General features: G+C 36.2%; 1 protein-coding gene across 1 annotated transcript in view; it reads right to left on the reverse strand.

Moving 5' to 3' along the window:
- The window catches only part of BICRAL (BRD4 interacting chromatin remodeling complex associated protein like), a 110,602-nt gene extending 94,136 nt beyond the window's left edge, over positions 1-16,466 (reverse strand). The window contains exon 1 of the mRNA XM_031964831.1: positions 16,306-16,466. The gene's annotated coding sequence lies outside the window, so the exon portion shown is untranslated. The remainder of the gene's footprint in view (positions 1-16,305) is intronic.
- Positions 16,467-16,499: the final 33 nt, after the last annotated feature.

A 16,499-nucleotide genomic window follows, 5' to 3' on the forward strand; every position in this document is an offset into this window, starting at 1 on the left:
ATTTACAAAGAGGAAAATATAGACTTGATGTCAAGGAAAATTCCTAATGATTAGAGCTTTGAGAGATGGTAAGTTTCTCTTCCTTGGAGGTCTTCAAGCATAGGCTCAATGATCATCTGTTGGATATAGTATAGTAGAAGATTCCATTCTAGTAAAAATTGAACTAGATGGCTGCTGAGTACTTTTCCAACTTGAAAATTCTATATTCCAGTGACTCAATATTTTTTCTGTGTATTCTTAAACTATCATCTTATGTCTCTACTGGTTTTGTCTCCCAAAGAAATCATAAAGAAAGGGAAAATTCATATGGCAGCCCTTTTTGTAGTGGCAAGGAACTGTAAAGTGAGTGGATGATCATCAATTGGGGAATGGTTGAATAAGTTATGGCATATGAATATAGTGGAATATTATTGTTCTACAAGAAATGATCAGCAAGAAAGCTGATTTCAGAAAGGCCTGAAGAAACTTATAAGAACTGATGCTAAGTGAAGTGATTAGAACCAAGAGAACATTGTACATGGCAACAAGATTATGTCATGATCAACTGTGATGGACTTTGCTCTTTTCAATAATGAGATGATTCAGGCAAATTCCAAGAGACTTGTGATGGGGAGAGCCATCTGCATTCAGAGAGAGGACTATGAGAACTGACTGTGGATCACAAGATATTTTCACCTTTGTTGTTGTTGTTTGGTTTTTCCCCTTATTTTTCTCCTTTCTATCTGATTTTTCTTGTGCAACATGATAAATGTGGAAACATGATTAGAAGAATTGTACATGTCTAACCTATATTGTATAACTTGCTATCAAAATGAGGAGGGAGAAAAAATTGAAACACAAGGTTTTACAAGGGTGAATGTTGAAAACTATCTTTGCATGTATTTTGAAAAATAAAAAGCTATTTTTAAAAAATAAACTATGTATTCCACCTCTCACAATTGCAAATAAATTCTTTGAGGGTTGTAGATAATTTCTGTTTCTTGAGTTCTAGGTCAACCCTGCTTTGGCAAAAGACAGATATTAAATGTTGAGGACTAGACAATCTTGCCCATTCAAGGCAACTCCCCTTCAGACAATCTTTTCCCATGTCAATCTTTGGGGACATAGGAGCCGAACAGTGGCTACTATATACCCTAAACAAGTTGTAATACAGGATAAAAATGTTTAAGTTAAAAAAAGAGAAAGTATGAGATAAATAAGGAGCTATATTCAATGAAAGGGCTTAGTTATTACTAGGAAAAAATGTCAAGATATTAGACGGTTTCCTGCTTTCTTAGCTCAGGGCAGAGCTTGCTTGCTGGCCCTCAGCCTTAGGCATACATGTCCTTGCTTGTCAAGTCATTTCCCTTACTTTGAAATTAAACTTCTAGTTTGCTTCCTGACTTTCCTGTCTCTAGACTGCTCTGTTTGACTCTAGCCACCTACAGATTAGAGGTTGGCTCTGTCTTGTTGACATTAACTGTTACCAGCAAGGGGATTGGACATGGAACAAAGCTACTGGACACTTCAGTACCAGTGGGAATCACCAGGCATCACCAGAGATTTATTTCTCCAGAGTCTGATCTGATCCCTCCCTTCCAATAAGTCCTCCAGTCCTCTGGACTCCTGCCTTAATCAAGCTTGCCATTCCTTTTCTTTTCTTTTTCTTTCTTTCTTTCTTTTTTTTTTTTTTAAACTCTACAGCTCCTCCAGTGACCGGGTTTATCTTGGCTCATTCTATTAAGGATATCCTTTGTTAACTGCACAACTCTGTTAATTGGCCTCTCTGCATATCTCTTTATAAAATAGCAACTGTATGCCTCAGTCAAACCAGTCAAGATTAAAATTATAATTGTGTGCTTTGTTAGAATCGTGCCTATATCCATCCTGTCACATTGTGTGTCTTTGTAAAATGTCTGTATAGATTCTGCTACCTTGAAAGATTTAAAAATGCAGCTAGCCAGAAAAAACTTCTATGGGGATAGCCAGAGAGCTTAGAATACTGGGAAAGATTAAGGAACTTTCATACTTGAAGCAATTGTCTCAGTAAGCAGGACTAACTTCCATTTTATAATTCCCCTGGAAATTAGGTAGTAAGAAAAAGGGGCAGATGATCAAAATTTGTAGAATTACTAAAAACATTTTAGAAGATAAAGGAATTTGAAGATTAATCATTTTTAAATTGCAGGGAAGAACTCCTAAAACTTTAAGAATAATTCTAGGAACTTACTTCTTTCTGAAATAGCTTAGTAAGTTTTGGGGTACCACTCTGTAGAATTTGTTTTAAGGAAAAATAAGGATTAAATTTTATAAAAGTTAAAAGTAAATGGCAAAATTAATAGCTTCATTGTTATAGGGCAATGAAGGAAGTTTGGAAGTAATTCCGCATGAAGGGGAAAAAATGGATAGTTAGCACCTTACAGCATCCTCTTATGAAGCCTTCTTTGACATTTCTGATTATGAAAGAGAAAAACCTGATTAAACTAAAAAGACTCTTGTGACTTCCTCAGGTCAAAGACCCTCTCCCTATTAATCTTGCTCATTTCAAACCAGATTCAAAAATATTGAAAATATTGAAATATTTAATAATTGAAATTGAAATATTGAAAATATTTAAAAAGAATGCTGGAAAAATGTAGGGAAATGAATTATATTTCAGTTGCAAAAATTTATTAGCTGTGTAATCACAGGCAAGTTATTTTATTTCTCTTTGCCCCAGTTTCCTGATCTATAAAGAGAAAAATAATAATGGTACCCACCTCCCAGGGTTCTTGTAGAGGATTAAAATAATATGATTGCCAAATGCTTAACACAGTAACTGGCATATGCTAAGCATTACATTACTTCTTTAACTGAATGTAACTGTTCCATACCTGATAACTCTTAAGGTGGCTTTAAAGTGCCAAAGATAGCATCAATTATTTTTATGGGATAGTTTGGAAATGCAATTGATGTCATCTGAAGTTTTGTTTTTTCAGATTTTAAATACATGATGTGTTATTACTGCATTTCTAAATTCTCTTATTGTGAAATTTGAGAGACCATTATAACAGAAAGGTTGTTAGAAAAAAGCAATTTTTTAATATGGATGTTGTTGCACATGAATTGGGCTTCAAAAAGAATGAGATAAAAATAGATATTTTAATTATTCAATATTTAGTGAGGTATATTTAGTTATAAAGCAGATAATAACATAGAAATAACATAACAAATTTTCACATAAACATAAAATAAATTTTCATTTGAAATTCTTGGCTATTATGAAATAATGTAGTTTCAACATATTATTAAGTCAACAATTAGGTATTTGCTGTATGTCTGAAGCCCCAGAATATAGTTAAGGAAAAATGAAATGTTAATTGTTAGGGAAACATTAAGAAAGATATTCAAGCCCTAAGTTGTGATTAGTGAAATTTTGCTATTTAAGGTAAAAATTCCTGGGATTGTAGTTTAGTATTGTTTTGAGTTTGGATTACTGGAATAATTTTCTGAATTGTCATGAAGTCAATAGTAGAAAATATGTGCTGCTAAAGTGTAGAGTACTAAATATGTAGAATCCTTCTGACTCTATTTCCACATTATGCTATTTCCTAGATGAAAAGGAAATTTCTCCATCTAGTTAATCCTGAGCCTTGTTTTTGTTATACTGTGATCACATGATTGGCTGTCAGATATGACTCAAGTCTGAAATCAGACAACCTGTTAGGATATATCACATATGTCCCTCTTGTTCCTTTTATAGAAAATTTCTATAATCAAGTTTTGTTAAGTACAATGCTAAATATATTAAATACTAGAGTGACACTGGAACGTGGCTGCGTTACTGTAGTAACATGCAAATATGAACATCTTATAATTTTAACCTATATTTGTGGTCAAATTATAACATAGGGAGGATATCCTCCTAAGGAGGAAATGATTAAACAAAGTATAAGACAAAGATGTAATGTCAAAGAAAAGCAACAGGATTAGACTGCTTTCTACAAAAACTATATATAGATGTATACGATTGGTTTCTAAAAGTTAGCTATCATGGAAGTTCAGGCTTTGGGTATGTTTTGGTAACAAGTTCTCAAAATTAGATTAAGGTTTTAGATATAAATTGTATTGATAATGGTAAAGAAAGTCAAGTTATTGCCTCATTTTAAGCTGATGAAAAGGGATAGAAGAGTTCATTTTGCACTTGAACCCTTGTGAATTTTTTTTTTTAATTTTTATATCAGGTAGAGTATTTAGGTACGGATGGAAACAGCAAATGGTATGTAAAATGAAATTTTATGAAGTTTCAGAATTATCTAGGAACCTCTAGATTTTGAACCAGAGAATCAGAGACTCTTGTAGAGCTGTCCTGAGAACAAGCATATTATCTAAGAAAGGATTCCTAGGGACCAATAATTACATGAGACATTTGAAATTCAAATTATGCTGATTAAGTGGATATTGAGAATTGGTTACTAGGATATAAAGAGCCTTGATATTAACTAATATTGGGAATAACTATTGTATTTCTTTGGTCTTTTGCTTCAAGGTGTTTTATGTTTTAAGTTTTCTTAGTTACCTTGGTGACATAAATCTTCTTTCTCAAAATTAGTCATTGTGAATCCTCTAAGTCAATAGTTCTCAAACTTTTGTTCTCAATATCTTTATCCTATTAAAAACAATTGAGGATCTGTCCAAAGAGTTTTTGTTTTTGTGGGTTATATAGATATTGATCACATTAAAAATAAAAACTAATTATGAATTTGTAGACTCTCTGAAAGGATTTCAGCTGCTCTGGACCATACTTTGAGAACCACTGCAAGCAGTCAGATATGTACCTAACTTAAAGTAATTCTGCAATTAGGAAAATTGTTAAGAACAAATTTACTGCATTGTTTGGAACTAGTCCTGTGTGGCTAGGAAACTAGATTTCTGTTTGTTTAATCTGTTTTTTTGCTGACCATAAACTCAGATTCAAAGATTGATGCAAGGATGCCCCTACCAGGTCCTTCTGACTACTCCCACAGCTGTCAAATTTGTGAATGTGGACTCCTGGATCGTCTGAAGAAAATCCCTGCTCCTGAGTGGATGGTAGAAACTTCTGGGGACTTCAAGGTTTAGTATGGATCCAGAAAGCAGCTGATATCCAGATGAGACAGCTCTCTCAAGATTCCAGATGAGGGCTGAGTATAATGTCCTAGTGTGTTTGGATTTTTTTTGTCCCATTCTTCCCTTTTATTATGTGCCCAACCACTAAGACCCTGATTAAAGCATATGTTGTAATTTTCTCCCTCTACACTTTTGCCACCACCACCCCTTTCTGCTTGCAAGCAAACAATGGTTAGAAATGATACCTGAGACACACTTTCCCAATAAGTCCTCTCAAGGAACTAACTTCTTGGGATAAAAATATTCATCCTGGCCCAATTGGCCCCTTATGGTATCTTAGCTTATACTTGTCTCTCCTTTACTGGTCAGAAGGGTAGAGGGTTTTTTTGTTTTTAGTTCCCTCCCTTTAGTCAAAAGGAGAAAATGTCAATATTGGGAGAGACCCTGTTTTCCAGAGCTAAGGTCCAGCAAACAAACTGTTCCCTTTAGGGAACAGTTTGGCATAACGATTTTTTGCACTCTCTAGATGATCTTACCTCTAGCAAAATCATACAAGTATTATATAGCTTTGATCAGCACCAGGTATTCTTTGAATTCAGACAAGTACCTGCTGCATCCATGTTCTGGTCACAAAGTCCTGCTATGAATCAAACTTGTCTCATTGTTGCTGTTATCCCTCATTGTTAGGACTACAACTGACTGTGCAATCACAGGTATATTAAGATTTCACTATACTGCTTCAGGAGCCCCCCACCAGAGGCAGAGCTCCAGCAACTGTATCCTTGCTTGTAAGTCACTTTCCTTACTTTGAAATTAAACTTCTTCCTGACTCTCCTGACTCTACCCTGCTCTGTTTGGCTCCAGCCAACCATAGTTTAGAAGCTGGCTCTGTCTGGTTGACAATACAATTCCAAATAAATGATTTATCAGAGATGAGGGTGGCTTCCTATCTGTCACTAGAAGCAGTCAACCTAAAAGGTAATCAAGGAGAAATAAAATATAAACTTGGGAATCAATGTGCCATGAAATTAAGCTCTGCTGAAAATAAGGATGAAATGAGGATGATGTGAGCAATGTGCAAAGCAGTGGTAGTTTTAAGAGTGTAGAAAATGAGTTAGAGAATAGCATTTTAATAGTTCAATTCAGCAAAGATTAGGGACATTTGTGCTAGGTCTTAGGACACAAAGATACATAAGAAATAGTCCCTGACCTCAAGAAGCTGACAATCTACCCAAAAAAACCCAACTAGAAAACATTAAATATCTACTGTGTGCTAAGAATAGGGATAAAGGAAAGGGGGATTCAAAATTTTTCTGAGACATGTTCTTTGCCCTTATGGAGCTTACAATCTAGTAAATTTACCTCCAGATGAAAGGGGCTCTGTTTGGATATGACATGTGAGAGTAGCTCTGTTTTTGTCAGTGCAGAAGAAAGGTCCTCATCAGGCTACCACAAGTTGGCCACAACAGTCCTGAAGACTTTTCAACTCTTTATACACTCTATTCATTAAGATCCTTCTGAGTAGTCATTAGATTTTAACTAAGAAAAAGCTCAGTCAAGGTTCTGGACCATCTAAGAAAGATCAGGAAAATGCTCATATGTTACTATATACTGGAGACAGGGAAATTCCATTGCAGTACAAGGTGATTGGTCACAAAAGATAGTGATGTGCCATAGAAAGCATACATTTTTGACATTAAAAATATAAGCCTTTGAAAAAAGCAGAGCAAAAAGCATTGCTCATATATATCTTGTGAACATCTGCTGAGCTCAGTTATTCATGGTCCACATTCTGTTTCCCTACATAGCTTAATATCAATAATATCAAAGCTCTGTTCAGTTAACATAATTATCTAATTGTTGTTATAGTTTAATTCCCTTCAAAAATCAATAAATTAGGCTTTTAGCACAAGTTATTATCAACAAATTTGGGTGTGGCAAGAACAAGTTTACCCAATGCCTGATAACCTCTGGATGACCTGACAATTTTTGAAAGATAGAGCTGAGACTAATTGTGAGCACTATGGTAATCTCACCAAGCAAAGCAGCCAGTGAAGGGCGGCCTCAAGAGTTTGCCAGACTCCTGTTAACAAAACTTTTAGAGTCAATTCTGCCGCCTCCTTTCTTACAGGTTGGCCCCCAAGATTTCTCAGGACATGGAGTCTGTAGATTTGATGTGGCTTGTGAGCAATCTCATCAGATCATCAACCCATCAGACCATTTTAAGAACATAAAAGAGATATAGCCTAGTGTGGTGGATAGAAAGATGGCTTCAAGGTTAGAAAGCCTCGTGTTCAAAGTCCATTCTCCGAAACACATCTCAGGCCACTCTCTAAAACTAGAAGTTGCAGAACAATTATTGAATCTCCATTCATTCCATCTCCTATTACAGGGCGTTTCCTCCTTAGGATGAGTTTACCACACTGATGAAGTCATAAATTTAGACCTTTAGTTACCCTCCAAAAGATGGGTGGTGCAACATAAAGAATAGTCAAAGACATGTATGCAATTCAAGAAATACTTGCGTAACCTTTAGCAATAAAAATAATACTACAGTGCTTTCTATGTGCCAGGACTAGCTAATAAGCACTTTACAATTATAATCTCAATTGATCCTTCTTCTTCATGGGAGATAGATGCTATGACTATCACCATTTTATAGATGAAGAAACTGAAGCAAACAGAGGTTAAGTAACTTGGCTTACATTACATAGCATGGATCTGAGGCTAGATTTGAAGTCAGGTGTCCCAATTCTAGGCCTAGCCCACTGGGCCACTTTAGCAAGTAAATTTTTCTCCCTGAGCCTCAGTTTCTTCATCTGTAAAAAATGAGTCTCTTTTAGCACTAACATTCTGCTTCTTCAAGGATGTGCTTATTTATTTCTGGGCCTGGCTATTTCAAATGATTTTACAAATCACAAAAGTACAAAAAGGCACTTCTTTTCTTTTTCCCTTTTTTTGATAATAGCTTTTTATTTTCAAAATATATGCAAAGATAGTTTTCAACATTTACCCTTGTAAAACCTTGTGTTCCAAATTTTTCTTCCTCTCCTAGATAGCAATAATCCAATATAGGTTAACCACATGCAATTCTTCTAAACATATTTCCATATTTATTAAGGGCATTTACTTTCTACTCTTTATTATTTTAATAATATACACGATTCATTCTCAAATAGTGTGTCAAAACACACTTCCTAGGTGTGCTGATAATTGTATGAGACATATTTATGATCCCATGGACAGGTCCAAGAATCCAAGTTCTTTAAGAGGGCGCCCTCTTTCTTCATGGCAAAGAATAATATCGTACTATGAGCAAAAACTTTGAGAACAACTGATATAGAGAATTCAACACAAGAAGTTTCTGTTCCCAAAAGCTCTATCAATTAGAAATCTATGAGGTAGCCTTTAGCCTTCAATATAGCACTTTGTGCAAGAATATATTTCGTTGAATTATAGTATGTCATGCTCCTTAACTGCTTTTTTAAAACAGGAAAGAGAATGTGAAAGGTATTATGTCAAACTAAACTTCTGTATCTTAACAAGTGAAATACATAAGTGCTGTTCTGATTAGTAAGTACTTGATTGATGCCTGTGTTTGAATTTTTAGTGACCAAATAGTAATTTTTTTCTAGGTTGAGAAAGTCTAACTTGTTTTTAATGTATTTATTTCTTCAGCAGTCCCTTTAAGACTGTAGAATCATTGTTGGAAAGAATCTCAGCAGAGATGTGCTGGGACCAACAAATTTCAAAGTTTGATTACAAAGTTTTTAGTGTTAAGTAATGTCACTTTAGAAATCAGTAAGTACTTAAATCAGTAATCAATAAAACTTATTGTTTTGTGGATCATCTAGACTTAATGAAGTGATGGAGAAATGCTAACAATACAAATTAAGCTTAAAAGTATGTCTTCGTGTATTTTTTTTTCCCCCTGGAAGAGCTAATATACTCTAGGACCTCAATGACCATTATCTGATTCAATCCATACCAGAAAGGAATCCCCATTTCAACACATAAGTCAAGTAGATATCTAGTTTCTGCCTGAAGACCTTCTAATAAGTAAAACTGTCACTACCTGTCACTTATGATAGTCTGTCCCCTCCAAAAGATTAAAGAGCAAATCAAAGTGACTGTTTGAAAATTCCTTATAGGATTTCCTTAGTATAATATCCCAGACTTCTAAGCAGTGGTGATACTACCATTTAAATAATACTACAGCAAAGTATACAAAATAACTTGTAAGATAATATATATATATATATATATATTTTAAAGTGGGATAGAGGTGATTCAAGACAGTTCCAATAGACTTGTGATGGAAAGAGCCATTCACATCCAGAGAGGACTATGGAGACTGAATGTGAATCACAAGATAATATTTTCACCTTTGTTGTTATTGTTTGCTTGCTTTTTTTTTCTTTCTCATTTTTCCCCTTTTGATCTGATTTTGCTTGCGCAACATAATATAAATGCATATATGTTTAGAAGAACTGTACATGCAATAACCCCACTCTCCTAAACAGGAGAAGGTGAAGAAGGGAGGGGGAAAAATTTGAAACACAAAGTTTTGCAAGGGTAGATGTTGAAAATGATCTTTTCACATATTTAAAAAAATAAAAAGCTATTAATAATTTAACATTAAAGATTAATGTTAAAAATTTTTAGATATAATTGGGAAATACTTAATGAAATAAAAATATATTTTAAAAAAGAAAGTTAAAAAAAAAGCAGCAGGTTGGCACAGTGAACTGGAGGGTCAAAGGATCTAGATTTAATTTCTGACTATTCCACTAACTAATTATGTGACCTTGAGCAAGTCACTTAACCACTTCTCGGCCTCAGTTTCCTTATCTGTAAGATGGGAATAATAAGAGCACTCACCTCATTGGGCTATTATAAGGACCAAATGAGATAATGTAAAGTACATAGCAAAGCCTTAAAGTACTAATAAATGCTAGCTATTATTGTTATTATTACTACTAATAATAACTTTTTAAAACCCTGGTCTCACTTGGAAGATCAATAGGCTTCAATCTATTGCATTTCTATATATTTCTGGGCAGAAAATGTACAGTAAGTACATGACACAAAGAAAATGCTTTAGCCTAAGTGGCCTTCTCTCTGGACTCTTTGTTCCCTGAGAATACAATGTACTCTCCCATTTCTATGCCTTGGTTCATGATGTTCTCCATTCTTGGGACTCTTCATTGGTTGAATTTCTATCCATTCTTTGAGGTCCAACTCATATGTTACTTCCATAAACTTTTTTTGACTCCCTGGAAGTGTAATGACTTAATCTCCCAAATCCCCATGAAGCACTTTATATGGAAATTTTCTCATGTATATTTACCTTGAAATATTGTGTTATTTTATAGTTATTGGTATTTGTGTATTATCTTCCTTCTACATATAAAGGCAGAGAGTGCCATTTATAAACTTTGTATCTCCCCTATCACCTAGCTCAATGCTCTAAGGACAACAGATACTTTATAAATATCTATTGAATTAAGCTTAGTCCATTTTCACCTCTGTGATAAGCCTGAGATAGTAACTGATAAATTAATAACTGTCCAGATAAATGTAAGAACAAGATTAAGTCTAACTTAAGTACATTTAGTCTGTATGAGAGGTAAGAAAGAATAGATTAAAGCTGCATTTAGGTCAGTAGTCCTTAAAGTATGGTTTCCCAGGAGGGTTCTCATACCTCTTTCAAAGAATCTAAGAGGTCATAATAATTATTTGCCTATTAAAACAATCCTTTCTTTTCCAACTACATATCTGTGTGAGGCTGGACGTTCTTCATATATTTCACCTAAAATAACATGTTATAACACATAGAATACTGAAGTATTTATGAGAATCCAGCTGTTTCCTATTAAGCTAGACATTAATGTGACAAAAATATGTAAATAAAATATGTGAATCAAAATATGGCAAATGCTGGCAAAATATGTAAGTTAAAATATTTACGTATTCTTGCCAATCTCCTTAATAGTGCCTTCTCACTATTTTTTTTTTTCATTTTGGAAATTTTTTTTTTTCACCTAAAAACATGTTCCTTATGTTTAGCATGTAATAGGTTTCTTATTTTAAAATGAATTGATCAATATTTTAAAATTTTATCACTTTAAATTTTTAATAGAGCAAATATCAATACATATAATCCACATAAACAAAAGTTCTTTGGAGTCCTGAATGATTTTTGAGTTTAAAGGGCTCTTGAGACCAAAATATTTGAGAACCACTGACTTAGATAAAGATCAAGGACAAGACTAGAACTAAGCCAGAGAATAATACTCTACAAAGCAAAGACAGGCAAGAATCCCGATATATGGAATCACCTAGGCATCTGAGTTAAGATAATGAGGAAAAGGACATCAGGCTGAAAAGCAGTATACCATCTATAAATATCAAAGACAAATAAAGATGGCTGAAAATGCAGCCGAATTTCATTTGAGGACTCTATTCACACCAATATTTTAAAGTAAAAGGGATAAACTATTCTGAAATGAAACTTTCTGTATAAAATCATCCAGTGAAAAAGATGAGATTTGAACTTGGATCTTCTAGACTTCTAACACAATTCTACCTACTACTGCATTTTCTTACAGTTCCTCCCAAGTACATCCCTTGGACTTATTGGGGTTTAAATGATATGATATAGTAAAACATTTTGTAATCTTTAATGCATTATGTACATGTCAGTTATTATTATTAATTATATCAGAACTTGAATGTCAACCTGGAGCCTCTGACTCCAGATCTAGGCCTCTTTTCACCTACATGAATGTCTGTGTAGGAGTACAGTTCTGCATAAGTATGTGTGTGCCAGACTGAAGAAACATCTTGACAGCTCTTGTTAATAAAACTCCGAAAACTGAAATACCCTGTCAGTTGCAGATTTGTCCTAAAATGCTCTTTCAACTCTCACCTCTTTTTTTTTTTTTTTTTTTTTTTTTTTTTTTTAAATAGCAGCACTACCATCTGGGGAGCTACTGATTTGACAAATCCCCACTTTGTCTCAGGACCAACTGGGATCTCACCTATTTGCCAGGAAGTTTAGGCTCTTCACTAGTTTCCAACTCCCTCTAACCATAGTGCCTAGATAATCCCACTTATACTAATTAGTGTTTATATTTGATGATAAAATGACTATAGGATTTACAACTGGGCTAGAAGAGATGTGTTTCTGAATAGCTCACCCAGCCCCACCTTAGGTTTCAACACTTTAAGGCAAGGAATTGATTCTTCCTTCTTTAACTAGCTCCTTTCTAGGAACAGGATATTCTCCTTATCCAAGACTATTCTTCATATTTGTGGCTCAGAAATACTTGTGGCTCAAGGAACACTTGTCTGACAATTAACCCTAAAAATAACAGAGCCATGTTATCTAATTTTAGAAAACAGTTGCTAGAAGGCAGAGATTTTATCTATTTTATGTGAAAATACTCCTTTCTCCACCTACAAATACCATTGTTTTTTCTGAAAATTTAGAATCAGGATACCAAAAGCAGAAAAAAATCATCTGGTCCAACTCCCTCAAAGTTGGGGCACAGAAAGAGGAAAGAAAGCTAGAGTTTCTAATCCAGATCTAAAATCCAAAGTCCAGAACTCTTACCACTACACTACACTGCTTTTTTCCTGATAAGAAAAAGATAAAAATACACTAAGGGAAAAATTCCTTTGCCTTAAGATTTCTAGAAAAAGTATTTCATTTGTATGCAAATAAAGCAGCTTTAATTCACTTTGTATTGTACTATGGTATACAATTAATTCATCATGCAGTATGGTCTAGCGGTATGGTATGTAGGAGAAGAAAACTTGGGTTCAAATCCTACCACAGACTTTAGCTATGTGACTCCAATCAATTCTAACAGTGCCTGGATCACAGAAGGCATTTTGACTTGGCACAATTTCATTTGGCCTCAATTCAGCTTCTGCAAAATGAGGGTATTGAATCTGATAGACTCTTAATGTCCCTTCCTATGAGCCAACCTATAAATGGCATCCTAGAGTACTGACTGAATCTGGGCTCAAGCCCTAACTAAGATATTAGGACTGGGAAAGGTCCTTTGCTTTTCTAATTTTAATTCTAATTTTTCTAATCCTTTTCTAATTCTTTATTTTCTCACCTTCAAAATGAGGATGATGAAATTTACACTACTGACCTTACAAGGTTTTGTAAAGAAATGCTCTGAAAACCTTAAAGTGTTATATAAATTCAAGTTATTATTATGAATGGGATACCAGTCATTTTGTAAACCACAATGAAAAATATTACGCAGGTAACACATATTTAAATTTTAGCTAAGGAAATGAACCCTGATATTTCTAGTTAGAAGTTCAAAAGATAAAAAACACATATGGGTGTCTTAATATTTTTCTTTTTTTCTCCCCAAAATTAGCTGAGTCATCATATGTTTACCCATGTAGTACTTCTTTAGAAGTCTGGACACAAATCTCTGTATATGTTTTGATATTGCAGTACTATAACTCTTTTAACAGCATATCATCCATTCTTCTTTCTACAAAACCATTGTTTACCCCTGGCAAGCTAAAAACAATTTTAATATTGCATAGTAAAATCACTAAATAACAATGTCGCTTTTATCCTGTTTAATGCTCCAATACCAAGATTGCTATTTCAAAGGTTTCAAAATTCTATTTCAGCATATAATCAAAAAGTTGTTATGAAATCTAAATGCATACTGCTGTGCTGACCCCTTAATATGAGTTGTTTGGACTAGGTCTCTGAGACCTCTCCTTCCAGAAACTCCTAACCTCATTGAAAATTATGCCAAGACTTCATAGGATCAGCCCTAAAAGGGACAGCTAATCCAACCCTTCTTTTTACAGTTGAGGAAGTAGGAGTCTGCATATGATTAAATGATGTGTCCAAGATCACACAGCTATTAAGTGGTAGATCCAGGATTTACACAGTGCCCTGACTTTAAATGCAGCAAACTTACCACTGTACCATACACTGTCTCTCCTCTGTTCATTTTAACCCAGAACATTCTGAAGATGCTACTCAAGGGGATATGGTAGATGAATTACCATTTCCTTTTTTTCTCCTTATTTCCTTTCCATTCTAAAGTATAGTATTGTCACAGTAAAAACAACATAGGTTCTGGCTTCAGCAGCACATATATTAAAATTGTAACGATAAAGAAATTAGCATGGCCCTGGCCCACGAGCAAGGATGATTCAAATTTATGGAATTCCCCAATTTTTTATTAAAAAAAGAGAAAATCACACAACCAATCAAAATCTTCCTTTAGAAAGAATTTAAGTTTGTTAAAAGAGCTCTGTGATACATTTAATTTTCCATATGGCCTGACAGAACCACTTTAAATTATTATTTAATAATGTCTCAAAATGAGATTGTCCCCAACATCAATCAGGTCCACATATCTAATCACATGTTCAGCTACCAAAATGGTTAAAACCATATCTACCAACTAAAGAAGGGGAAATTGACCAGTTCAAAAAAGAATAGGAGGCCTGTGGTAAGATTCATTTTTTTCCTATCAGGTAATCTCAGAAAGTTAATGTTTTCTCTGGTTTAACTAATGACACAAAGCAGACATGTTTCTTTAGAAGGACTTTTAAAACTAACTGATTGTAATTTATCGTTAGGCCATGACTAGTCTGCCTTTGAAGTGAAAAAACAAATACAAATCTGATTAAAAAAAAAAAAAGCCTTCACACATCTTGATCATAAAACAAATCTTAGGAAAATATTGGCGTTCTAAAATAACAAATACAGAAGAAATCAACGCAATAAGCTTATCATACTGCTAAGTCAAAACTGTATCTCTTAACGTTCCCTTTCCCCTCCATCACTTTCCCACCCCTCTTCTCAACAATCCTCACCAGCCCTCAAAAGCTACATGATTTCGCCATAAGATGTCACCATTGATGAATACCAGCCTCTAAATCACGCTATTCGTGGGAGCTCATTCAAAGAATATAAAAGATAGAGGAAATATAGACAGGGATATAAGGGTTTGGAGCACTCTTTTAACTTACAGGTTTGTCCCTAACCTTGCAATACTTCCTCATGAGTGATGCAATGGTCATAATGACCAGTCTTTGGATGGTAAATTTCCATTTTCTTAAGGATGGAGGGTAGCAGGCCATGAGGAAAAGAAAGATGAAGGATTCAGCTGCTTTGTCACCTCCTAAGGCATATAGTTTTGAACCCAGGGACCACTACATCTTCCCTCAGGAAGAAAGAGTTTAGGAGGGCGGAGCATTTCCCTCCCCATCAGGTTTTCAGACTTTTTCCACTACTCTATCTTGAGCTTTTTCCACCCCCATCCTCCCACTGTCAGTATTTCAGGCTGGGCTTCCAAATTTACTTCCGGTGACAAACTCCTCCCCCTGCCTCTAGAAATAATGTAACAATTTCCCCCAATTTTTTTTTTCTAAAGGGAGCCGTAGGTCGCAGCGTTCGAGCTGCTCTGAAACTAAGGTTTTCTCTCCCCCACCTACCAAAGCAGCCAGCTGTGCACAGCTGGGGCAGGGAAAAGGAGCGTGTAGGGAGGAGGAGGAAGAGGGAAAAAAGGGGGGGGGAGGTAGGACCTCCACTCCACCCCCACCATTCCCTGCTGCATTTGGAGGGAAAGTACCCATCTCCCCCCTCACCCCCCGTCCCTCCCCTCCCACTCTCGCAGTGGATAACCTCCGAACCAATATATCCCAATCTCGGTTGGTTTCGTCTCCCTCCGACCCGGTCACCATTCTCTCCTCTTCCCCGCCTCCCTTCCTTCCCTTTCCCTCCTCCCAGGGAAGGCCTCGTCTGTCTGCAGGGATCCAGAAGCAGCTGCTGCTGCGGAGGCCGCGCTCTGCACAACTGCAGGGGTTTGGGGGGTGGCCAGGGACAGGGCGGCGGCGACAGCTGGAGCAGCTGTGGCGAGTGGGGGGTCGTGGAGGAGAAAGCGAACGCAGGGCAGACAAGCGGGGTCCCCAGCTGTTCCAGCTGCTTCTTCCTCCACCGTTGGCCCGTGCAATATTTTCCTCCTGCCTCCCTTCTCTCCCCCCCCCCCCCCATCTTTCTCACCGCTACCTGAACCCTCCCTGGGAGCGCGCACACACACTCCCTAACAGCAGGTCTCAGGCCTGTAAGGGGGAGCGGGGAGGAGCTGGGGTGGGGGGGCAGGGGGAGGCCTGCGAGTTTCTAACCTTGTTCTTATAAACAAACCCACATGTGCAGCTGCCGCTGCTGCAACTCACCCCACAATCCCGGATACAAGTCCTGCCCCTTTAAGAGAGAGAGGAAAAAAAAAACAACCTTCCCTAGCCCGCCTCCCACCCCTCCCTTCCCCTCCCTTTGACAGGGACCTTTGTCTCCCTCCCGTCGGCCACGCCCCTCCTCCTTCTCCACCTCCTCCTCCTTCCCATTCTCCCCCTTCCCTCTCCTCCCCGCC

The sequence above is a fragment of the Sarcophilus harrisii genome, chromosome 4 (genome assembly GCF_902635505.1).
Source record: "Sarcophilus harrisii chromosome 4, mSarHar1.11, whole genome shotgun sequence".
Taxonomy (NCBI): domain Eukaryota; kingdom Metazoa; phylum Chordata; class Mammalia; order Dasyuromorphia; family Dasyuridae; genus Sarcophilus; species Sarcophilus harrisii.